This window comes from Nuphar pumila, chromosome 9 (genome assembly GCF_984573655.1).
Source record: "Nuphar pumila chromosome 9, dmNupPumi1.hap1.1, whole genome shotgun sequence".
Classification (NCBI taxonomy): Eukaryota; Viridiplantae; Streptophyta; class Magnoliopsida; order Nymphaeales; family Nymphaeaceae; genus Nuphar; species Nuphar pumila.
The window spans coordinates 92,598,125-92,604,844 of record NC_143257.1 but is presented as its reverse complement, the minus strand read 5'-3'; the positions used below and the strand labels follow the sequence as shown (position 1 = coordinate 92,604,844).

General features: G+C 36.2%; 1 long non-coding RNA gene across 1 annotated transcript; it reads left to right on the top strand.

The window, feature by feature from the left end:
- Positions 1 to 917: 917 nt before the first annotated feature.
- LOC149828702 (uncharacterized) lies at positions 918 to 3,735 on the top strand. Its single transcript, XR_016434068.1, has 5 exons — positions 918 to 1,053; positions 1,181 to 1,233; positions 2,657 to 2,679; positions 2,765 to 2,892; positions 3,472 to 3,735. It is a non-coding gene; the product is annotated as an uncharacterized LOC149828702 (long non-coding RNA).
- Positions 3,736 to 6,720: the final 2,985 nt, after the last annotated feature.

Here is a 6,720-nt window from a genome sequence, read left to right as displayed (position 1 = left end):
AAGTTTTTGTTCTCAAAGTAAGGATCATTCTTGCGTCACATGTTCTGGTGTCCTTAGTATTTCAAAACGTGTTCGCTTTTTTAAGGATGCTTAGTTATTTGTGATCACAATTTTGATGTGCATATTCTTGCTCTGGAAGGGTATATAACTCAGACAATGAAGCTGGGTGCTCTTGCACTTCCACCATATCGAACCTTCGCACTAGAGGAACTTGAAGAAGCCACTAACAACTTTGAACCATCGTGTTCTATGGGTGAAGGATCCCTTGGGCCGGTATGTCCTGACTTGCACACCATCTAGACTTTCTGCCTGCCCATGAAAATGCAATTCATTTGTGTGCAATGGACATTTTTTACCAAAGAACAAAGAAAAGAAAGACTGTTTACTGTAAACTGAAAGTTATCACCTTAACCAAGAATCTCCTGGTTTTCATGTTGTCTCAGATATACCGAGGTAGATTAAGGAATGGTTGTCTGGTTGCCATCAGATGCGTGAAAGTGAAGAAGAGGCAGAGTGCCCCCAATTTCACTAACCTTATTGAACTGATTTTGAAACTCAAGCACCGTCATTTAGTCAGTGCTCTTGGACATTGCTTTGAGTATTACCTTGACGATTCTAGCATCAGAGGTATCTTTCTGGTGTTTGAATATGCGCCTAATGGGACACTCAGGGAAAATATTTCTGGTACTGGCGTTCACCATGTTGGTTTTTTTCATGGTGTTTTTTGATAGAAAATATTAACAAAAAAAAAAGGAAAAAGAAAGCAGAAGCAGTTTTTTAAATCGTGAATATATTGGGGTCTGATATCAATGGTTGTTTATCTTTTTTGTGTTTAATTTGTCATGGGAAGCAGGTGGAGAAAACCTCAACTGGACCCAGAGAATATCAGCTGCTATTATCATAATAAAGGGCTTGCAATTTTTGCACAATGGGATTGTACCAGGAATTTTTGGAAATCATCTAAAAGCTACAAACATACTTTTAGATCAAAATCTAGTTGATGAAATTAGCAGCTACAATCTGCCTGTTTTGACTGAGAACACGAGAAAGGAGGTAATTGACAGAGAAGCTGATGTTGGTTCTGAGTTACTTTTTACATCATCTGAGTCCCGCTTTTATGCTCCTCCTGGAAGTTGCGCTTTTAGCCTGAGTTGCTCTTGGTGCTCATGTTGTGCCACAGGTGGGAATAGGATTTCTTATAAATGGATCGAAAGAAGCTAATGCTCTTGTTAGGTATGAAATTTTTCATAGCTGTAAGTTCAATCCTGATAAGTGCAATTGTTATGTATACTGTACACGAACGCTTATTAATTACTTGTTAGCTTTTCCTCACTAGGCATGTCCATACTTACTGCAAGTTTTATACGTTGGAGGTTTTTCCTATTTTTGAACTTTTTGCTGCACAAAATATTGATTGAGTAGTTATATCATTTTGTTTACACGAATGTGTGCTGAATTAGTGATTCTGTGTTGGTGTTACTTTCCAAGAATAAACAAAGGGATAAGATCGATATTTATGACTTTGGTGTTATCCTGCTAGAAATCATCGCAGGAAGACCGATTTCGTCAATGGATGAATTAAAAGTGCCAGAATAAGGCAAACTAGGCATTTTGAAGTACCCATGTTTCATGGATGTAGCCCCATATTGGCTACAGGGTCTTGTGTAAATGGACTCTGAATAATTGTTGGAACGACAAGTTGCATTTAGACATCATCAGTGCATCAGTGCATCAGTGCTGATATTGGCATATTCAGGGCCATGAAAGAAATAACCGTAGTCTTATTATGTGTTTGTTTTCCCTTTTTGCTTTCTAGAAAATCTTAATAGATATTCATGCTACCACTGAAATAGGCCTCATCCATTTAACCAGATCATTGATTATGTCTCTGTTATATCAAGGGATATGGCAGTGGAGACTGATGGGATGCAGATTGTGTATGTTGTTTTGTTGGTTAATATGGCAGTGGAGACTGATAGAACAGCGAGACTGGATTTGTGAAGAAAGTATCATTCAGAGTTAAGTCATAGGTTGAAGAATCAGCAAAGTCATACAAAAAGGCTGATGTAAGCCATCATTGAATGATGTGGGGTATTCTTGCAAGCATTAGCCTTGTCTTTTGCATCCTTAGGTACATTTTTTTATGATCTCTCAGCCAGTATTGAGGAAGATGCACACACCACATGAACATTTGTTTGAGTGTGTGTGTAATTTTTGAGTTTTACTAGGGCGAAATTTGCTTGTCTTGACTAAGACCTGTATATTGTGAAAGTCATTTTGTTTGCGGAGACTTCCACATAATATTGAGTTTCTGAAGTGGTAGGGATTCTGCACACCACTGTTTGGAGTCTGGTTACTGTGCAGTTGTATGTTTTGGGCTTATCATTAATATTTTGTTCTGCTTGCGGTGAAAAGACAAATATTCTGCAGATAGAGCACTCATTTGGTAATCCTGTCAGTTGCTAGGAGCAATATCAACAAGGTTGAATTCATTTACTCCATTCAATTAATCCCAGTTAACTTAGATGGCATTAATTATGCTTTTTTCTAGCAACTTCTGTTTGAATAACATTGTTAATTTCAAACTGCTAATTTTGGTGATTATCTTTAATCATGATTGAGTTGAAAGTGATGGTGCGATCTTGTTAATTTTCAGGCATAATGCTTTCCTTGGAACAGGTATGCATAGTTCTATTTTCTAACGTTGCTTTTATGCATTTTTTTGTCTCTTCTATGGCTTTATAATGTTACTTTCTTCTTGTAGTGGAACATCCTGCGTGACAATGTGGAAAAAATTGGCAAAGCAGTAACAGAAAATGCTTAGTGTAGATGGATGTCTATGGTACTTGTAGAGTTGGTGTTTCTTGATCTCAATGACTTTGGCATGCTTTTGTAAGGCAATGAAACCTTTTTGCCATTTGTTTCTGACATTATGCTTTTGATGTCTGGAGGTAGTGCTTAAAAATTTTCTGTAATAGTGTCTTTGTTTTCTGTATACCATGCTTTTGTAGCCATAACTGATAGTTGTCACTGTCTTCAGATCAAACCTAAGGAAATGTGTGCAAGTATCTGGGAAAGCACCACTTTCTCAGGTTTAGAAGAAAAGGAAGCTGTAAACGATTTCAAATCCCCCACGACCACGACCTCGGCCACGATATCCTCCTCTACTTCTTCCTCTCCCTGAATATTTCTTCCCCCAAATAATGAACAGATCTTGGTAGTCATATGCTTGTGTTGTGGCCAATAAGATAATGTTCAATCTGTGAGATGTCTTCATTGGGGTCAAACAATTCAAACATGGTTTATGACATTAAATGTTTCATATGTTGGAAATAGTTGGAGTATTCAACTAGTTGTAAAAACATTCATTAACCTCAGCATCTTCTAACAATAATGGTATTAGAGTTTGAAGGATGTAACATGTGCACAATTCTTCATCTAATTTATGTTTTTCAACATTTTGTTTGGCAGGTGATATGTCATGACTATTGCAGGATGGAAAGGGAAAGTTCTTCCCTGACATCCAATTTTGGAAAAGAGCTGCTGACCCCATTCTCGTACATGATCCTTTTTCTTCCTTGATGTGGGTTTTATTTTGTCTACCAATTCATCTTCCATCATGGGTGGAATCATTTGTGCCTCTTGTTCATTTGTTCTATGCTGTCTGTGTACTGTAAGTAAATGCTTCATTAAAACACTAGAAAATACACTTTGACTCTCTTTTTGTTGTCTAAAAATAGGTTTATACAGGATTATTTCAAAAAAAAATTATCGATATTTATATTTCAATTTTTTTTTTTAAATTTTGCGACGGATTAGCGACGGATATTATCCATCGCAAAACCAAATTCATCGCTTATTTGACGATGGATCTTATGTATCACTAAAATAGTGATGGATTAGCGACGGATATTATCTATCGCAAAACCAAATCCTCATTAATTTAGCGATGGATTCACGATGGATCATGTCCATCACTAATCCATCACAAATTAGTGATGGATTAGTGACAGATAATATCCGTTGCTAATTAGCGACCAAGAATATGTGACAGACGCATTTCGTCGCTAAATATGATTAGCGATGGATTAGCGACCGTCGCTAATTAGCATTTTTCTTATAGTGTTCGTCGAAGGTAGACACTCTCATGTTCTTGAACTTCTCAACCCAATAACTGCTTCCCGATGCTATCTGATTCTAGCTTTGCTGTAATGAATTTTGTAACAACTTATACAAAATTCTTTCTGTGGTATATCCGAGAAGCACACTACTACCTACCGTAGCATGTTCCTGCTGCAGTGAAGGTGGTGAAGCTCCTCCACATTCTACTCCCATACTCTTTAGAGGATGACTGCCTGATGCCGGTAGAAATACAGAACCACTAGGGCTTGCAGTACCCCTTCTTGTAGAACCTTCATTTGCCTGCCTCGCTTGAGAAAGGCCTGCTCGACTCTTGCTTTCTTGGGAGCCTCTTAATTGGTATGATGTACCCTGACAAGTCTTCATACTGCAATATGAGTAGAGTGTATTACTGAGTAGTTATACTTGTTTATTCATTCGCATTTACGTAAGTAGACACCTTTGTAAACACCCAAAAATTTCACCCTCATTCACAAACACCTACCTCCTACTACTGGTAGCCACTTTATGCAGCCTTCAGGGAACCAACTGGTCGATATCTGAACCAAGGCTGTTCATAGCTCAAATTTTACAATAAATTTTCAATACTTAATCCTACCATCAAGGTTTAATCCTCATTTTGGCTCAATCTTGATTATCAGTTCTCATCCTCAAATGAGAATTTTCAATCCTTTGTGTTCGCCAGGGGTTCGAGATTCCAAGTCCCTCATCCAGGGTTTACATTTAATGTATTATTGCATATCACTGCATGTATTTGGCATACCATCTCATATCATTTTTTCGCATTGTATGCCATTGCATCTCATTTTCGAGATACAACACTCCTGTTTTTCAAAATAATTAATCCAGATTCGATCTTAAAACTTTTCTTTCAAAATCAATTCTAAATACCTGAGTTTTAAATCGATATTTTGCCATTCGTTAACCCCTAGGATCTTATATTCCTTTATTTCAATATATTTTCTTTACAAAATAATCTGGATTCATTTTTAAATCAATTTTTAACTGATCTCAGTTCTTAGATGAGATCCATCTAGGTGGTGTCGCTTCTGGATTCTTTCATTCCTCAAATTTCTCAAATTTTCAGAGTCCTATTTGGATCAAGACTATCTTTTTACTTTTTAAACATTTTTCAAAATTTCATTTTGATTTTAAAATCAAAGGTAGTCTTATCCCTTGTCCATTTTTGTCATTTTGGCCAAAATCTCAGAGTCCTAGTTGGACTAAAACCCTATCATAGAGTTCTAGTCAAATTAGGACTCTATCCCTAGAGTCCCAGTTGGATCAGAACTCTGTTTTGATCTCATTGTTTGTTGCTATTTTTACTGATTTCGAGAATTCTTTTATCAATTTTTCAGAAAAACCAAAAAAATCTAAAGTTTTAATCTGATCAGGACTCTGTCTTAGAGTCCTAATCCGATCAGGACTCTATCCTTATTATTGTTTCTACCTCTATTTTCAGTTTCTTCACTTGTTTTAAAAAATTAATCCATTTTGCAGAGTTTTAGTTGATTCAGGACTCTATTTCAGAGTTTTGGTTGAGTTAGGACTCTAACCCTGACTACTTTTTTTGACTTATTTTTACTTATTTTGAGAAAATCCTTCAAAAACTTCTTCGTTTGGCTTTCAAAAATTTAAATTTTAGAGTTTCAGTTTGCCTAGAACTCTATTTTCAAAACCTTTGATTTTCATTCAGTGATTTTAACACTGTTTTAAAACCATTTCCGATCTTTATTTCAACTTTTTCAAAACCTTGATATGGGGCCCACACAGTTGGCACCATATCTGGAGGAGTCTCGATCCATTCAGAACTCTAATCGATTCAAAACTTTCAATTTCAAATCCAATTTCAAATCCAATTTCCTTTTAACCTCTTTTAAAATCTCTTATTTTCCAGTTTTTAAAATTGTTTTGAAAATCAAGTGGGGCCCACTCTAGGTGGCACCACATTTGAGTGTGTCAGGGTTAGATTAGGGTTAGCCAGTGTTTTAATTAGGTTAGGAGTTTGAAAAGGTCTAAATTGATTTTAAAACTTTATTTTACTTTAGTATTTTCAAAATATATTTTTAGCTTTTAGATTTGAGCCTTTAAAAACTAAATGTGGGCCCACAATAGGTGGCGCTACATTTGGACTTTGTTTAGTCCAATTAGGATTCAATTAACTTAATTAGGATCTAATTAGGAGAGTTGAAAAGTCAACCCAATTAGCAAAAACCGCCCCCCCACCCCCCCCTAATCAACTTAATTGAAGAATTTCAAAACAATTAAGATTTTTCCTAATTAATGCTAACTAAAGCCTATAAAAGGGGACCAAAGGGGTAGACCCCTATGTGTTTTTTCTCCTTCTTTCCCTCTAAAAACCGTGGTGCTCTCCTTCAGCTGCAGCCTCAAGGTAAGTCATCTTCCCCTCTTTCTTTTTGTGTTTTCTTTTTTTTTTCTCTTCACCATTGTCGCCCCTTTATGCATGATCTTATTTTTTTCATACAAACCCCATGATCCACTGATCATATAAGATGATTTACACATTTTTGGTCCATTAAAACTGTTTAGATCATGTTTATTATGTTAAACACCAAAAAA